This window comes from Saimiri boliviensis, chromosome 11 (genome assembly GCF_048565385.1).
Source record: "Saimiri boliviensis isolate mSaiBol1 chromosome 11, mSaiBol1.pri, whole genome shotgun sequence".
Classification (NCBI taxonomy): Eukaryota; Metazoa; Chordata; class Mammalia; order Primates; family Cebidae; genus Saimiri; species Saimiri boliviensis.
This window is the reverse complement of record NC_133459.1, coordinates 40,618,591-40,636,795: the sequence shown is the minus strand read 5'-3', so window position 1 is coordinate 40,636,795 and position 18,205 is coordinate 40,618,591. Positions and strand designations below refer to the sequence as shown.

Genomic DNA, 18,205 nt, shown 5'->3' with positions numbered 1-18,205 from the left:
GACAGGGGAGCCTGCACAGAGGGGCCTGCCTGGGGCCACCCTGTTCTTCAGCAGCTGCACCTCGCAGTACTTGGCCTTCTTTTCCACCCAATTCAGTGAGCCTGTCTGTACTTTCATAAAAGGATCAAGTTTTCCAGCGTGGGGCTTGGCTTGTTACCTCCTTACTTTTGCTTGCAGACGCAACCATACTAACACTTGTGAAATTTTTGTGTTTTTTGGGGGGTGGTGGGTCCTGACTTGCTGTTGCAAGGTTAGTTTCTCTTCTGCAGAGTGGCCAGGAAGGAGCTCTTGTGAGCATGCTTCTAAGAGTATGATTTTTAGATTGCTTAGTAAGGCCTGGTTATCTGTTAAATATAGACAACACTTTAATTTATTTCCAAGTAGACAGACCTGGGACCTTCCAAAGCCAACATGCAAAGGCCAGAGTCACCTTCAGTGCTGGGTTACAGCAGACAGCAATTTCAGGCCTAAGGTGCCATTTGCAGTAACCTTAGCACTGGGCATTGTTGTTGAGCCATGATACTTGAAAGCACTGCATTAGAGTATATTAATGCCAGCCTCACTAGAGCTCATGTTGAATTTCTGAATAAACATTCTGGTGTTGCTGCATGTTTTGGGAGTGAAAATTTGAATGTTTGCCATTCTGGGTATGGAAGGAAAATAGAAAAAGCAAGTGGTGAGATCCTTGGTCTCAGTGCTCAAGGGTAATGCAAACGATGTAAGGTTAACGTGGAACGAAGGTTGAGAAGCCACATTTGTTGCACACCTTGATAGGAGAGACCAAGGCAGACACTAAACGTATCTATAGTTAATGTATACATTTAATCTATAAGGCAGCCCTGTGAGTGAGCTAATGGAAGAATCTAGGCTGTGGCTCCAGACTGCTGGCTGTGAATCCTGTGTCCTCCTCTTAGTAGCTGGGTAATCTTGGACAATGTACTTAACTTCCCTTCACCTCAGTTTTCTCATCTGTAAAATGGGGAGGTCAGGTTAATACTATAGCATAGGGTGGTTAGGAAGATTAAATGAGTTAATATGTATGAACTGCTTTGAATAGTGCCTGACACTTAGAAACTGCTACATAAGTTTTGTTATATGTATAAAATAGACTGGGCACAGTGGGTCATGCCGGTAATCCCTGTACTGGGCATGATGGCAAGGATCTGTAATCCCAGCTACTCAGCAGGCTGAGGCAGGAGAATCACTTGAACCCAGGATGTGGAGGTTGCGGTGAGCTGAGATCAGGCCACTGCACTCTGGCTTGGGCAACAGAGACTCTGTCTCAGAAAAAAGAAAAAAAAAATATATATATATATAAAATATGCATATTTACATATATAATATATATCATATATAAATATACATATATAAATATATCATATATAAATATGTATATTTTTATATATATATATATATATATATATGTATATGTATATAAACCTGAGGCTGAGGCTGAGGCTCTGACAGGTGAACTAAGTTATACAAAAGCCCCTGAGCTAGTCAGGAGTGATGTTAGAATTTGAGCCCAACACTCTCAGGCTCCAAGGTTTCTCAACTTTGGCACCATTGACGTTTTGGGCCAGATGGTTCTTTGTTGTGATAGCTGTCTTGGGCATTGTAGGAGGTATAGCAGTATCCTGGCCTCTACCAGGGGCCACTAGGTAGTGCTAGCAACCCCCTGCCCCCAGTTGTGACAACCAAAAAATGTCTTCAGACATTGATGAGTGTTCCCTAGGGGGGCTGAACTGCCCCCAGTTGCGAACCACTGGATAAAGAGAGAGATGAACACCCTGGAGGCCTTTGCAGCAGCCTGACTCCTCAGTTCCAGGGTTCAAAGCCCAGGTTCCAGTTACCACCTTATTTCCTTACAGACCAATGGTCAGAGAAGGCCAGGATCATGGTGGCTGATGTGTATACACATGGAAGCCAAGAAGCCTCTGTATGTAGCTTCAGACGAGAGGCTTCTCAGCTGTGGGGGTTTTTGTTGGTTTGTTTTTTTTTTTTTTTTTTTTTTTTGAGACAAGGTCTTGCTTTATCATCCAGGCTGGAGTGCAGTGACATGAACATGGCTCACTATAGCCTCAACCTTGTGGGTACAAGCTGTCCTCTTGCCTCAGCCTCCCAAGTAGCTGGGACTACAGATGTGTGCCACCACCCCTAGCTGATTTTTGTGTTTTTTGTGGAGATAGGGTTTCACCATGTTGCCCAGGCTGGTCTTGAACTCCTGAGCTCAAGCAGTCTGCTCACCTTGACCTCCCAAAGTTCTGAGATTACAGGCATGAGCCACCATACTTAGCCTTGCTGTTTTCTTTTCTTCCTTTTGGCTGGGCACATTCAGACCATAGGTGGGCCAGGCTATGTGTTTGACTTGAGTTTCTCTCTGCAGCTGTCAGCAGCAGAGTCCAGCAGCCACACTGACCCGAGCTGCCTTTCTTGGAAGCACAGCTGGTTGGTTTAATTGGAGTCAGAGTGTGAAGGGTCCCAGAGAAAAGGGGTCAGCCGATAGGAGGAGAGCCAGCAGTCACTGTTTATCATTGCCACGTCACAATACTGCCTCACTCAGCACTTACTCAGATTTACATCTGGGTCTTTTTCTTCTCCTCCTGCCTTCTCTGTGCTCTCTTTGGGTTTCAGAATTTGAGGCTGTGGCGGCAGCGGTGGGCTGTGGTTCAGAGCGTCTGGACAGATGTGAGATGTGAGCAGAGCTGCGGCGTTCTTGGCACCCAACTGCTAGTTCTGCTCTCCAAGCCCTATTTGTAAGAAATATGTTGACCAGCCGCTCAGTGTCTCTGACCAAGTTCTTAGAAAACTCTCAGAGCTAGCAAGATGTGTTACTTCTAGTGGGTGGGTGGGGGCAGGATAAGGAAAGGAGTTTTTTTGTTTGTTTGTTTGTTTGTTTGTTTTTAAGATAAAGCTCTGGTGTTTGGACTCATTTAAAGAGAGCCGTGCAGAGTCTTGTTTGAATGTTTGCTTTTGTGGGTTAATAGTTTTACATCAGCAGTCACAGCTTCGGTGGCCAGATGTTTTAGTTCTGATTCAGATCCTACTTTTTCCTTGCTTTGATGCAAGCTATTTCCCTAGCGAACTCTGTTTCTTGTCAACGGAAAGGTGATAGTCACCCTTGTACTGAATGAGTGTTGATATCCGATAGGGAAACAGGCGGCTCTTGTGCTGGTGGAACTGATGTGCCTTTCTCCATAAAATCTCCAGGACGCTTTCTTTTTGTGAGTTCTACTCCTTGCCTTTTCCCATTGGAAGGCCATCTCTTTTCACAAAGAGATGGAATCGGGACATGGGAAGAAGCGACTGCAGGAAGAGGAAGACAGCTTGTCAGGAAACGTAACTGACCCATCTCCTCTGGAGGGCTGCCTCTTGAGCGAGCTGTGTTCTAAACCAGCCCAACTGGATGTTCAGAACAGAAAGAGAAAGTGAGTTACCAAGGACTTCCGGGGAGTGCTGCAAGCAGCGGTTCCTCTCCTACCTGGAGGGAGCCCCACACATTCAACTTATATTTGCTGAGTCCCAGCCAGGTGCTGTGTTGGGGACACACTGATGCAGCCTGCGGAAGTGCTGGGTCTGGTGGACCCAGAAGAGTTGACTCCCAGAGCAGGAGGGGCAGCCCGTCTGTGCAGCATGGCCCTCAGTGTGGTAATCCACACCATTAGCCCTTCTGCCCTGTCAGGAAGCACAGTTAAGGGGAAATGAGTTTTGTATTTCAGCAAAGTTTAATTAAAACTCAAAATTCCGGCCAGGCACAGTGGCTCACGCCTGTAATCCCAGCACTTTGGGAGACCGAGGTGGGTGGATCACGAGGTCAAGAGATCGAGACCATCCTGGCCAACGTGGTGAAACTCCATCTCTATTTAAATACAAAAATTAGCTGGGCATGGTGGCACATGCCTGTAGTCCCAGCTACTTGGGAGGCTGAGGCAGGAGAATTGCTTGAACGCAGGAGGCAGAGGTTGCAGTGAGCTGAGATCGCGCCACTGCACTCCAGCCTGGCAACTGGCGACAGAGCGAGACTCTGTCAAAAAAAAAAACAAAACAAAAAACAAAACTCAAAATTCCCTGCAGTTGGATGCAAACTCTCTTATATGAGCAGAAATAAATGTGCAACCCAGAATTGGGAAATCAGTTTGGGGCTTTTAGTGTTGGGCCTGCCTGCTGTTTCCCTGGTTTTCTCTGTGTTCCTGCACACTGATTCGAATTCTTGTCCCTGTTAGTCCAGGGTGAAAGGAGAAGGCTGGCAAGTTTGGACACATAAATCTTACACCAGACAAGTTTCCTGTCAAAAGCAGATCAGGCCTAAAGCAGGGCAGTCCTTCTGGCAAAGTGGCTCTGGGTGGTCAGGTGGCAGTGGCCGTCTGGGGAGCCTGGAGCCTCTGGGTGAAGAATGTGTTGGCCACCTCTCCAGCTGGCCTGCTCATTTCAAGGCTCCCATGTGGTGGAAGCAGAACTGTACAGAAACAGGCAGCCTTCCAGGCAGGCCAGTCATTCAAACCTCTCCTTTACGCATTCTCTAATAATTATGGAGTAAGGAATGAGAGGGATGCCTGAGTGGAGTGCTGACAATGTACAGGTTATGTAAGGAAGATTGCCCGGAGGCCTGGGTTAACAGGCCTTGCATTTCTCATCCCCCTGACCCCAGTGTTGTAGACAATTGCCCTTCAGGCAGCTGCCTGGCCAGCCCACGCCTTACCCAGACTTGGAGTAAGGATTCTGGGATCAGACAAATTTGGGCTTGAATCCCGGCTCCACCACTTACCAGTTGGGTGTCAGTGCGGATGCTGCTTAACTTCTTCGAGCCTCAGGGTCCTCATTTGTAAAATGGTCCAAGGATTAAATGAGAATGTATATAAAAAGGGCCATACATCATTGATCTCCCAAACCTCAGCATCACACAATAATCCCAGGTAACAAACCTGCACATGAATCTAAAATAAAAGCTGGAAAAAATAAATAAGGGCTGTCACGGTGCCTGTCCTGTGGCTCTTCAGAACTCAACCAGTTGTCACTTGGCCCAGGAGTCAGGCCCTTCCTGGATTCCAGGTCCCTCATTCGTGCCCTGAGCATCTCTTCTACCCTAGCTCTTGTTCACTTTTCCATTTCTCCCTTTAGGCTGTAAGTACCTTGAAGGCAGGGGCTATGTTTGGTGGTCTTTGGGATCAGAGCCTGGACCAAACCAGCTAACACAGGAGTGCTGACTGAGCATTCCAGGCTTGGTTCTAAGGAATTTGCATGTGAAAACTTACTTAATCCACACAGTAACCCATGAGGTAGGTGCTATCATCATCCCCATTTTATAGACAAGGAAACCGAGGCACAGGTGATTGAATCACATGCCCAGTGGCACAAAGCTAGTCATTGGTGGAGCCAGGATTTGAACTAGTACATCCGTTTCAGATCTCTTCTCTTACCCACTGTGCTGTCACTTGAGTTGTTCATTGGATGGTGAGTGGATGGGGCCACGTTATCGTGGTTAAACTATTAGTTGTTAACTCTGGGCAAGCCACTTACCTTTCCAGGCCTGCTTCTTTGTTCATTAAGTGGGGAGCAGGGTTCTTGTGAGGCTTAGGTGGGAGTGATGAGTGTAAAGGAGACTGCAAGCCCTGTGCAGAACCATTGCCTTGGGAGTGTCACCAGGGCCATCAGAGTCCATTAGTCCTACAGGCAGCTCCATCCACGGCTGCTCTGAAGGAGACACCGGATGCCTTCATTCCTCACAGGCTCCCACCTTCTCTGTCCATACACACTGACATATGGGAAAATGAAAGCCACACTGCCAGGCTTTCCTACTCTAGAATGCAGTGAATTCTTGCTCTTGGCAGCCCGTGAAAAGGGCTAGAATCCCCCCTGCCGTCCTTTGACCATGGAACCCAGGGGAGTTTAACCTCAGGCCCTGCAAAAGAGTTGAGGTGAGGTGTCCCTCCTGCCCCAGGAAGAAGGGGGTGCTGCTCTGCAGATGCTGCGCAGGTCTGGAACAGCAGGGGCTCTCTGGGTAGTGAGGCGGCAGTGTTGGGGGCGCTGAGAAGGCGGATGATGTTATTGTCAATGACACCACAACTCCTGCCTTTTGATATTCCAGCCATGTAAAGCTGCAACTCAGGTTTCCCTGCAAGACTTGAAATGCAAAGCACACTTTAAAGTGTGTCAGTGTGTGTGTTGGGGGGAATAGGGGTGGGAGTGTGTGGTTTGTGAGGTATGTGGTGTGTGTGTGTGGCATGTGTGGTATGTGTAGGGTGGTGTGTATGTGGTGTATGGTGTGTGAGGTGTGTGGTATATGTGGTATGTAGTGTATGAAGTGTGTGGTGTGTGTGTGTGGCATGTGTGGTATGCATGGGGGTGGTGTGTATGTGGTGTGTGGTGTGTGAGGTATGTGGTGTGTATGTGTGGCATGTGTGAAGTGTGTAGGGTGGTGTGTATTTGGTGTGTGGTGTGAGGTGTGTGGTGTATGTGATATGTGGTGTGTGTGTGTGGCATGTGTGGTGTGTGTGGGGTGGTGTGTATGTGGTGTGTGGTGTGTGAGGTGTGTAGTGTATGTGGTATGTAGTGTATGAGGTATGTGGTGTGTGTGTGGGGTGGTGTGTATGTGGTGTGTGAGGTGTGTGGTGTATGTGGTATGTAGTGTATGAGGTATGTGGTGTGTGTGTGAGGCATGTGTGGTGTGTGTGGGGGTGATGTGTATGTGGTGTGTGGTGTGTGAGGTATGTGGTGTGTGTGTGTGTGTGTGTGTGGCATGTGTGTGGGAGGGGTGTGAGGTATGCGATGTGTGTGTGATGCATGCGTGTGAGGTACATGGTGTATGTATGAGGTATGTGGTGTGTGGGGGTGTGTGAGGTAGGTGGTATGTTGTGTGTGGTGCGTGTGTGTAAGGTAGATGGTGTGTGTATTAAGTATTGGTGAATGTGTGTGTGTGTGTTGTGTGTGCATTTGTGGGTATGAGGTATGTGGTTGTGTGTGTGGGGTACATCAGTTGTGTGATAACCCTGATTCTGGAGCTCATTTCTCCTCACTCTGTCAGGTGTGATCTGAATTATTTCCTTGGCTCACGTCGGATGATGCCCTTATTCTCTGCAAGGCCTCACACCGCAGTCAGTTTGGATTCTATTTCCTTTTTCCCTCTCCTGCAGCCCCTTCTCAGCTGGGCTGTTCCACTCTTCTCTCTGGATAGGCCTTCCTTTCTCCTGCTTCTCCTCTCTCCTCACACATTGGCCACACTCACCTGGAAACACTCTCTGCTTGAGAAGAAAGGCTTAGATATGTCTTAGTAATGACTATTTAAAATCAGCTGGGCTTAACAGTAGCACCTGGGGTGAGGGTGATGGGAGCATTCCATACCTCCACGTCTGATCCAGGAACCACTGGCTACATGTGGCTACTGAGTATTTAACATGTGTTTGTTTCATTTTAATTAGTTTACATTTCAATAGCCACATGTAGCTAGTGATCACCATTTTGGACAGTGCAAGTTTAGGGAATGTGACACTCGGAAGAATCAAACCAGATTCAATGATGTTTGGGGATCTGGGCACTTGGTTTGAACAGAATCGGGTTGTGTCAGGTTGCATACTCAGGTCTTCAGAAAGCCTTTTGCTGTCTGCTCAGGTGAGAAAGAAGCTACATATACTTGCTGCCATAATGGGGGCTGGTTTACAAGTTAATCATCCTTCGACCTTCTCCACTAGCACTCTGCCCCTTGTAGCCCAGGCTGCCCTATGGATGACTGGGCACAAATGTGTGAGGTTCAGGGGATCCCAAAGTCAGGGGACCAAGTCCTCTGGTCCTGGGTCCGCCACTTCCTGGCTGGGGAAGTTATTTCACCTCCAGGGATGGATTGAGATTTTGTAAGGCTTGAAGTTTAAACAACTGTGGGACCTCTTAAGAAAAAGAATATAAAATTGCAAGTACAAAATTAGGTACCATAGTGAGTATTTATTTAGAATGAGAAAAGAAATCACATCTAAGTTTTTAAAACCTGATATGTATCATAAACTTCATACAATCCAGAAAAATAGCAAAATATTTTTATTTGCCTGTGAAACCTCCATAATCCTTTTTCGCCTGAATATCTTTTGGGTGAATACACTTTGATCACCTCTTCACAGAGTAGTGATTTTGTAATTTTTCTAAAGGGAAGTTGAAAAGAAAATTTGGTTTTTCTAATAGTGTGATTGACAGCATTTATTTTTTATTGTTGATAGTTACAGTGCAGAAAACAGGGCTTCAGACACAGACATCCACTTTTTTTTTGTTTTACTGCCATAGGTTTGGGTTCCACAATACAGGAATTTTGATAAAATATATTTTGTGTAATTCCCTCCAAAAGGGGGGAAATGTCTGGTATATATATCATTGTATTCATTATGTTATCAAATACATTCCTGACAAGAGAAAACTTTCTTTTTGGAGTAGGCATCAGTGAAAACGAAATTCTCCTTCAATTTTTCATGTCTGAAGACTGGAAGAAAGTTCTGTACTCTAGCTTCTGGCTATGTATATGTCAATCCTTATTTTTTCTCTCCTATTCTTATGTCTCAGGTACCAGGTATTGCACTTTTGAGTCTCAAAGCCATTGAGTTGTGATGAAGCTAGCTCTGGAAACCGTGGGGACAGCTAGCAATCACTTGACTTTGCATTAACATGACTGTGAACAGTAGACATAAATCCCACTACACCCAAACTGAATTTATCCCCAAATTAACTTTCCCTTATACTGGATCCCCAAACACCTACAGCTACTGTAACATCATTCAATATGAGCACGAGGGGAAATGTTTCAGAAGGAGACATCAGAGTTGAAAGATACAGTGCTCTTCACCAATTGCAGGTGAAATTTCTTACTATTGCAAATTTCATTTAAAAATTATATGATTCTAAGAATATATTGCTAGGGCCTTGAAAGGGGTCCATGCTAGCAGGGCCCTGAAGCTTTCTTCCTTAGCATCACAGTAAATCTGCATCTCGCTGCTCTGAGCTTTGGGGTCTTCATCTTTAAAATGGGAAGAATAGGATTCATTTTATAGAATTATCATGGGTATTCAGTGTGCTGTATTTGAAAGCCAGTTAACCTTGTGCCTGGGAAAGAAATGCTCAGAAAGAGGAAGAAGGGAGGGAGGGAGGGAGGACTGAGTTTTTTTTTTTTTTTTTTCTTTTTGACAGAGTTTCATTCTGTCACCCAGGCTGGAGGGCAGGCGCGATCTCAGCTCACTGCAACCTCCACCTCGTGGGTTCAAGCAATTCCGGTGCCTCAGCCTCCTGTGTAGCTGAAATTACAGGCATGTGCCACCATACCCAGCCAATTTTTGTATTTTTAGTATAGATGGGGTTTTGCCATGTTGGCCAGGCTGGTCTCAAACCCCTGTCCTCATGTGATTCACCTGCCTTGGCCTCCCGGAGTGCTGGGATTACATGCAAGAGCCACCGTGCCTGCCTGCCCACCGCACTCCCCCCGCTTTTTTTTTTTGCTAGCCATCTACTTCAAGTACAGTGGCCTGCTTTGAACTCAGTGGCCCTCCTCCCACTGAGCAGCCCTAGGGGAACCCTAACTCAGATAAGAAAAGGGGCTGGAGAGCAAGAAATGGAAAGCTCACGTGAGTGGGAGCACCTAAGGGAACTTTTCAGTGGTCAGAACTTGGAATTTTTTCTGGAACCAAGTCTTACTGCTCGGGACTTTCCCATGTCATATGATTCAGGGAGATTGTGCCCGAGTTACGTGAAGATCAGAGGAGATTCTGAGCAATATGAGACTAGAACATGGTTCTCAACTGGTGCGGAGCTTGCATAATAAGAGACTGCTCTGTGGAGAGCGTGGGTACTGGATGCCTTTGGAATTTGACAGCTGTAGCAAATACTCCCCAGCAAGCTTCTACAACCAGACTTAGATACCCTTGGATCTGAAGAGGAATGATTGGGCCAAGGGTTATGGTGATGGTAACGAGAGGGTCTTTAAATTTGAAAGACGAGTCCTGAGACTCTTGTCCCCCACCTGGGCCTGCCTTCTCTGGCTGCTGCCCTCTGCCAAGTGGGGCAGGTGGGTGGGGGAGGGGCTGGGTGCAGAGTCCAGGCACAGACGGTAGACCAGGAGGAGGTTGGGGTTGGCAAAGAGCCACTCTTAGACCCCAGGGCAAGCTAAATCTCTCTCAACTCTGGTCTCCTCATTTACAGGTGAGAGGATTGGGCTGGGCAGCCTCTAAAAGCCCTTCTGATACTAACCATTTAGGATTTAAAACATTTGAGTATGTTGGGATTGGCCCACCCTCCATGGCTAACCTTGTGACACTGGCAGGATGTGCAGTGGAGGGAGAAACACAAGTTTGCAAACCCCTGATGTCCAGGCTCTCCATCTTCCTGCATCAGCCACACTTGCCTGTAATCCTGGGATGGTTAGCAGCAGCCACGATGGCATTTTGGAAATGCCTGCGCATCCTCCCAGGTGGCAGGTTGCATGTGTCAGTGCTCAGCCGAGCCAGGGAAGCGGGCCTCTAAACAGTTAGTCTGGCAACACCAATTTGAATATAGGCAAACAGTATCTGCATCTAAATGCATAGGAAGGCACTGGAAGGGGCCAGGCATGGTGACCGACACCTGTAATCTGGTGCGCTCCTGTAATCTGAGCTACCAGGGAGCCTGAAGCATGAGAATCACCTGAACCCAGGAGACAGAGGTTGGAGTGAGCTGAGATTTTGCCACTGCACTCTGGCCTGGGTGACAGAGCGAGACTCCATCTTGAAAAGAAAGAGAAGAGACAAGAAAAGAAAAGAACTGGAGGGAATTCATCCAAAATGTTAAAATTGTTTCTCTGTAAAATAATAGGTCACTCCACTTTTTAAAAATTCATTTCTGCTTTGTCCCCCTAAATTTTCTATCTTAAGTATGTATGGTTATAAATTTACAATTGGGGAGTGGGTGTCTCCAGCTGGAGGTGGCTTTGGGATAGGGGTCAGTGACAGGCAGGGAGAAGCTGGCAGCAAAGTTATGAGAAATAACCTGCAAATGTGTCAGAAGAGCAGGCCGTGCCAACAGCAACTTGCTGTCACGCTTTGCACCTATCAGGCTGCCTCTGATAGGCATTGAGGGGGCAGGCTCAGTCCTGTGGGGTCACGGACTCTTTTTTGGCCCTAGAGACGTGGGCCTGCGATGAAAGTTCTGGTTCTACTATTTATCACGTGTACCACTGCAGGTGAGTTCCAGTTCTCAGCCTCAGTTTTGTCATTAGTGTAATGTTGATGTCACCAACCTCACAAGCATTTTGTGGGAATATGCCTGTGGACCATAGCAGGAGGTCAGTGGGCATTAGCTGTCTACTCTGTTTTACTCTTAGGCTGCTTAGGAGAAGGGCGGTGGGAGACACCTCTTGGCTAGGGGAAGGGCGATCTAGCTCACAGCATTGCAGTCTGATTGTCCAAGCCATTTTCTTAGCAGCTCTCTCACTGCAAGGCACACTTTTCCTGGAGGGTATTTACTGCTCTAGCCTTCCCAGCCGCTCCTGCCAGCCCCACCCAGCTGCTCAGCCTCTGTGAGTCCTCAGAGCTCCTGGGTTGTCTATATTTTTTTCTTTTTTCTCTTTCATACCTAGTCCTGTAGACTCCTGGGTAGACTGAATGCTGCCCTTGTATTGTCTGTGTGGCTAGGGGACCCCTTGGAATAGTGTCTCTTATTCCATCTAGAGTTTGCTTAAACCTCCAAACCTCCTAAATAGCCAGCTGGTTCCCCGCTCCTAGACAGATGCTTATTTTAATCTAGAAGTTTTAGAAAGCCAGTTCAGCTCTGTCCCATATTTTTTTAAATGTTGCCTTTAACCCTGTTTACAATATGACAAACCAAAGTTGCACCATAGCAAATCTTATACCCACTCCTGAACTCTGACAGCAAAGATTTAGCAAGACACTTTCCAAATGGAAAGTCAAGTTACATCATTCCTTGCTCTATTCCATTCACTCAACAGATATTTCTTAAGCACACACTGTAATAACAATAATTCTCATTGATTGGGTGCTTGTCATGTGCCCAGGGTACTTCCAGGAGCTCACAGTCTACTGGGGATACAGAGAGGTGATTGTTTACAATGGTATGAGACGCAAGGTGGAGGCTGCCTTGGGAATAAGTAAAGAGGGACATTCCTTCCCCTTCCCATTAAGCGTAGCTATTGTGTGGTGATATCTTTTTCATGTGAAATCTGCTTCTCCTGCAACTCCTAGTTTAATTACCCCTTCCCGGGTCTACCTAGAGGAGAGATGGCCAGAGCCCGCTGTCCAGAGCAGGGATTTTGAAACTCCCATCCCTTGCAGGACCTGGGATTGGCCTGGCCACAGTAGGGTCTGCACAGTTGTAGGCTGCCATCTTTCTTTTCAATTGAAACAGAAAAACAGAAAGTGTCAGGCAGACACAGGGGCAGCCTTTAGGTTCCCTTTCCCTCCTGCAAGCTGCTTGCAGCTGTTTATCTGTGAGGAACAGGTTTGCCCAGTGGAACGTTTATTTGGTTTCTCTGGCTGATCATGGGAACACACCTGCCACTCTACCACTTCCTGAAAATCAAGCAATTTCTTAGAAAAGGGGCATATTCCTTAAAATACATTGTGTGGTTTGGGAGTGAGATATGGTTTCTTGGATTTTTATAATTTAAGATGTCTGCAAAAACATTAAGCCACAAGATAAAAATATACTGACTGCTGGCTGGGTGCGGCAGCTCATGCCTGTAATCCAGCACTTTGGGAGGCTGAGGTGGGGCGGATCGTGAGGTTAGGAGTTCAAGACCAACCTGGCCAATATGGTGAAACCCTGTCTCTACTAAAAATAAAAAAAAATTAGCCTGGCATGGTGGCACATGCCTGTAATCCCAGCTACTCGGGAGGCTGAGGCAGGAGAATTGCTTGAACCTGGGAGGCAGAGGTTTCAGTGAGCTGAGATAGTGCAATTGCACTCCAACCTGGGCAACAGAGCAAGACTCTGTCTTAAAAAAAGAAAAAGAAAAAAAAATGTATATATATATATACACATACTGACTGTTCCGTGAGAAAACTGACTTTCCTTAAGATTAGGGGGCTGCCCATTTTAATTTTTATGCCAGATTTTGTTATGTTTTCAAGTTTTTGTTTGTTTCTTTTTCTTTTTCTCATCTGTTCTCTGATGCTCTGGACATAACACGGGCAGCCATTGGTACAGTTTACTACAGTGAAACTTCTACTTATCAACCCAAACAATTTTCACTGAAGTTTTACAAGAAAAAGGCAAATCACTAAACCTATTTTCTTAGATCTTAATGCTTAATACCCTAGTTTCAGAGCATTCCCTAGGCTGAGTGTATGGCCCTCCTCAATGCTTTACCTACATCTAAAATACTCTACAATAAGAACAGATTGTTCTGGCAAATAGCTGGGATATAGTCCATCATGTGTCTATTAATAAAGTAGAGCTAGATTTATATTTAGTATGCTATATTTACTAAGGCAGGGCTGGGGACCATGAACATTTTGGCAATTTTTTTCAATTGAGTATTTGGAACTGATTACTATGTATTTACCAGAAAATTTGACTAATCAGCATATCCTGTTTTTAGAACTTTCTATAATAAGGTTTTCTTGTAGGAAGAGACAGATGAGCAGTGGATAAGAATGTGAAATTTTGGAGTCAGATTGGCCTGGGTTCATAGCATGACCCAGATCGTGGCACTTTGCCTCAGAAACTTGGCCTTTCTCATCTCACTCCTCCTCGTCTTCACATGGGGACACTGTGCTGATACCTACCCCTCACAGTTGTTGTGAAGATAAAATACAATAATGCCTGAAAAGCATTCAGCACAAAAGTATTCACCCCTGACCTGCATCAGATGCTGCATAAAAGCTCACGGTCTTCATGGCTCTCACGGTCATCGTTGCTGTTGTCTAATCTATCAGCACTGTTGTCGTCGCCACCATAATGATCGTCCTCCATGTACCACGTGGCCTTTGTCACAGCCAACTCGTTTCTCCAAAGAGGCCTTTAGTGGAAGGAACTTGCGACGTGGGATATTGCAATTCAGTATTTCTAGGAAGCTAGGCTAAGATAACACAGGGCAAGTTCCAGAGTATTATATTAGAACTAGACATAGTTAACTGGCCTTTATGCCTTAGTTAGGTTATCAAGAAATTTAGATTAACAGCATTGTCTTAGTACTAGAGAATGTGGCACCTTTTGCAACCTTTTGAAGCCTATCAGTATTGATACATGATCAAGGATTAGGGGATGCTCTCCTCACAGAGGCAGGTCTCTCCCCTGCTTCCCTATTCACTGGGAGAGCTGAAAGCAGTGCAGGGAGAGTGAGGGGGCCACACAGAGGTCAGACTTCTCTGTCACGTCTCCCTTCTCAGACGACTGCCTCATGTCTGGAGACCTCAAAAACTGATCTTGAAATCCAGGGATTGGTCTGTTTAGTGTTTTCTTAAAAATTAAAATAGAATCTCTCAAGGGCAGAAGTCTCCTCTCTCTTCTTCCTTTTCACCCAAGCTGACTCCGCTCTTCCTGAAGGTGACATGTAAATGGGGACTTGGTAAATGTGTACAAACGTGGTTTATCTGGAGCGCCTGCTGCGTGTTTACAGAGTTGATGTTGCATTTAAGGAGGACAGGGATGCCTTTGTTGTCATGCTGACCGCATTCCCTTCCCGGTAAGCAGTACTCAGTCCTGAGCCAGATTCCTAGGTTTCGATCTCAGCCCTGACATTTATTAAGAGGATGGGCCAGGCATGGTGGCTCACGCCTGTAATCCCAGCACTTTGGGAAGCTGAGATGGGAGAATTGCTTGAACCTAGGAGTTCAGGACCAGCCTGAGTAACACAGGGAGACTGCATCTCAACTTGGGCTTGGAGGCATGCCCATGGTTCCAGCTACTCAAGAGGCTGAGGTAGAAGGATCAATTGAGACTGAGAGGTGAAGGCTGCAGTGGGCTGTGATTGTGCCACTGCACTCCAGCTTGAGCAACAGAGTGAGACCCATCTCAGAAAAAAGAAAAAAGAGCGGGTGATCCCAGCTAAGATAATTAACCTCTTTGGGCTTTATGCTCATGATCTATAAAATGGGCATAATATATATAAGGCACTTAAGACCATACTAGGCACATAAGTAGGGCTCGATGTGATTTGGCGATTTCTTGGCCTTGCCTTTTTCTCCTAGTAACTACCTGGCCTGTGACTTCCCTGATTTTTCTTAAAAAATGAATAAAAAGGCTGAATTTTCTTGCAATGCGAGGTGTAGAAGAGGAAATAGAAGCAGAGGTTTCACAGTGTGGTTCCCCTAAGTCAGAAGTACTTAGAATCAGTTGGATGTGCTTTTGTAGGTGGAGGAAACCAGGGACAGAGCAGGCAGAGGTGGACTGAGGAGACAGTGAAGCCGGGTGTTGGCTGGAGGCAGGGAGCTGAAGGGAGGGCTGCTTTGGAGGCGGTACCACTAGACCAGGGTGTTCCTGCTTAATTTAAAGCATGCTGTGAAGTGCTCCAGAATATGTGAAAGCAGAATTGGCTTTAATTTGCTTGAAAAAGGAAACATATTTTCAGGAAGAGGGGAAAGGAAGGTTGTTCCAAACCAAATGGCCGCAAGGTATCCTGTGCAGTGGGAAGTCGGGATCTGAGTGTTGTAAGCCACGGAGGGAAACCAACCCTTACAGGAATTGAGTGTCTCACTTGAGATCAGCCTGTACGATGAAGAGGGATGCCTAGTATTCCTTGGTGAATGGCACATCCTGTCCAGTTGAGAGAGACCACCTACATGAAAGCAATAACTGTGCTGAAAGGGAAGACCTCATCCCGATAGATTACGTCAGGTACCTGGAACAGGTCATGCAAGTCTCCTGCAATGCCAGACTCATCTCAGAGCGTGTTCTCTCTGCTACACTGCCCATTGCATAGAGACTTGAGAACAGGCAAGGGCTGGGCCTTATTTGCCTCTGGATTTCTAGTAGGGGCTCCAGAAGTGCTTAGGTGCCTGCATTATGCACAGATTACCAATCTGGGATGACCTGGGAAGTAAAATTTAAAAATGGGGCAAGTGCTGATAGAGCCATCCCCAGCCTTGGAAGAGATAAGTGGAGTATGCATGGAGTATCCCTGCCCTCAGCTGGCCTTGTTGATGGAAAGGAAAGGGAGGACAAAAAGGAAGGGATGGAGGGAGGGAGGGTGGGAGGAGGGGAGGGAGGGAGGGAGGGAGGGAGGGAAGAAGGGAAGGAGGGAGGAAGAAAGGGAGGGAGGGAGGTGGGGAGGAAAGAAAGGAGGGAGGGAGGTGGGGAGGAAGAAAGGGAGGGAGGAAGAAAGCGGGTGGAAGGAAGGGAGGGAGAGTGGGAAGGAGGTGGGAAGGAAGGGAGGGAGGTGGGGAGGAACAAAGGGAGGGAGGAGGTGGGGAGGAAGGAAGGGAGGGAGGGAGGGAAGAAGAGAGGGAAGGGGAGGAAGGAAGAGAGGGAAGGGGAGGAAGAAAGTGAGGGAGTTAGAAAGAGGAGGAGGAGGGGAGAGGAAGGGAGGGAGGGAGGAAGAGAGGCAGGGAGCTAGAGAGAAAGAGAGGGAGGGGGAGGGAGGAAGAAAGGGAGGGAGAGAGGAAGGAAGGAATTCTTTTGTTCACACACTCAGGTTAGGCCAGCTCAGCCCCTACCCCTGCTTGTGGAATTTAGATCCCGTGATGTGGGTGGTGTTTTCTTCTCCTGCCCTTTCCCCACCACCAATCTATATTTCATCACTTGCAAAGGTGATTTTAAACTAAGACAGAATGACCAAATATCACACACTCAGATTTATGCTAATGAAATATTTAGATATAATCTCACCCTTTTTTTCTTGTGAAATGTTTTGTTTCTGAGCCTTGGGGGCCTGGTTCCATTGAATCACAGCAGGACCCTCATATTCTTTTGGAGAGAATGAAAATGAAACCCTGCAGAATAGAAGTCCTTAAAATTGGTAGCTAGGGCCAAGATTTTTATGTGTTTTAGAGCAAACTTTCACAAATTGCTTGCTCTGTGGGGGCACAGACCTAAATTCTCCTCAGTGCCAACTCATGGTGCTTAATTCATATTTGTGGATTGCTAGATGTGCAATTAATTAAAAACCACTCTTAGTTGCATGGTTCCAAAGAAACTTGCTAAGATACCCTGGTGTATTTTACAAATAAAATTAGGCTTTGTGGGAGTTGTAAAATTATGTATGTATGTATATTTCTTTAAATCTCATATGCAGGAATAATGTTTCTGCATCCAGTTCTGTTTCCTGTCTCTAGTTCATGCCTTCAGCCTTTCTCTGTAGCAGTGCTGTTTCTTTGTAAGTGTAGTCCAGAACTAGTTTAGAAATCAGATAATTTTTTTTGAGTCTGTAGTCAGAAAATTCATTGATTTGGTTTCCAGGTTCTAGATAATGAACATTTGAAAGATAAGACAAATTTCACCCATTTTCCCACTTTTTATTCTTAGCCTTATTAATATCTACTTAACAATATTATTTAATGTGGGTCCCCTTTAACATGAACCATTGACTATGAAGCCCATATAAATCTTACTTTTACCTTTCACAACGGATGGGTAATTGCATATTTGGAATGTGAGGGTGTGAGATATTGTTGGAGGGTAGGGGGAATGGTTCTGAGGCCCAGAGGTGAAAATATACTTGGTGCGGAGCATGAAATCCAACAGAAGTGACTCTGCAAATACAGTCCTAGAATTCATTCACAAATATGGTATTTGTATCTTCAAATAGCCTTCTATTGAAGGGAAACAGAATGCAGTTAAAATTGCTTGAATCAGGGTGTGAAAGGCTATGAGAAAGAATGATGTTTTTGTCCAAAACCAAACTCAGAAATATCACAGCTTCAAAAGCCTGTCCTGCCTCCTGGCTGAGTGACAGCAGACAGCAGCAGCCTGAGTGGGGACTAGCCCTGTTGGACATGTGTTCCCTCCTAGGAAGGAATTCCCCCTGCACAGTCGTGAGGGGTCTGTTCCCCTGCTGTGTGAACCAGACTGTCTTCTGGGGAGGGGTTTGGGTGCTGGCAGAGCTCAGGGAAAGGAGAATTCTGCCTGGAGTCTTAAATTAAGTTATTCTCCTGGATGAGCATAGTATTATTAACCAAACAGAAAGAACAGTTTTAGGATTTAGCAGTGCGTGTATTCACTGGACTCATTAGAACCACAATAACCTCTCAATGCACAAGACCTTCCCACTTCTTTAAAAAGGAAACTGAAACTTAGGAGGGGTTTAGGGCTT

General features: G+C 46.1%; 1 protein-coding gene across 5 annotated transcripts in view; it reads left to right on the top strand.

Moving 5' to 3' along the window:
* HIVEP3 (HIVEP zinc finger 3) overlaps window positions 1-18,205 on the top strand; it is a 518,797-nt gene that overhangs the window by 137,599 nt on the left and 362,993 nt on the right. The gene's annotated exons all lie outside the window — the stretch shown is intronic.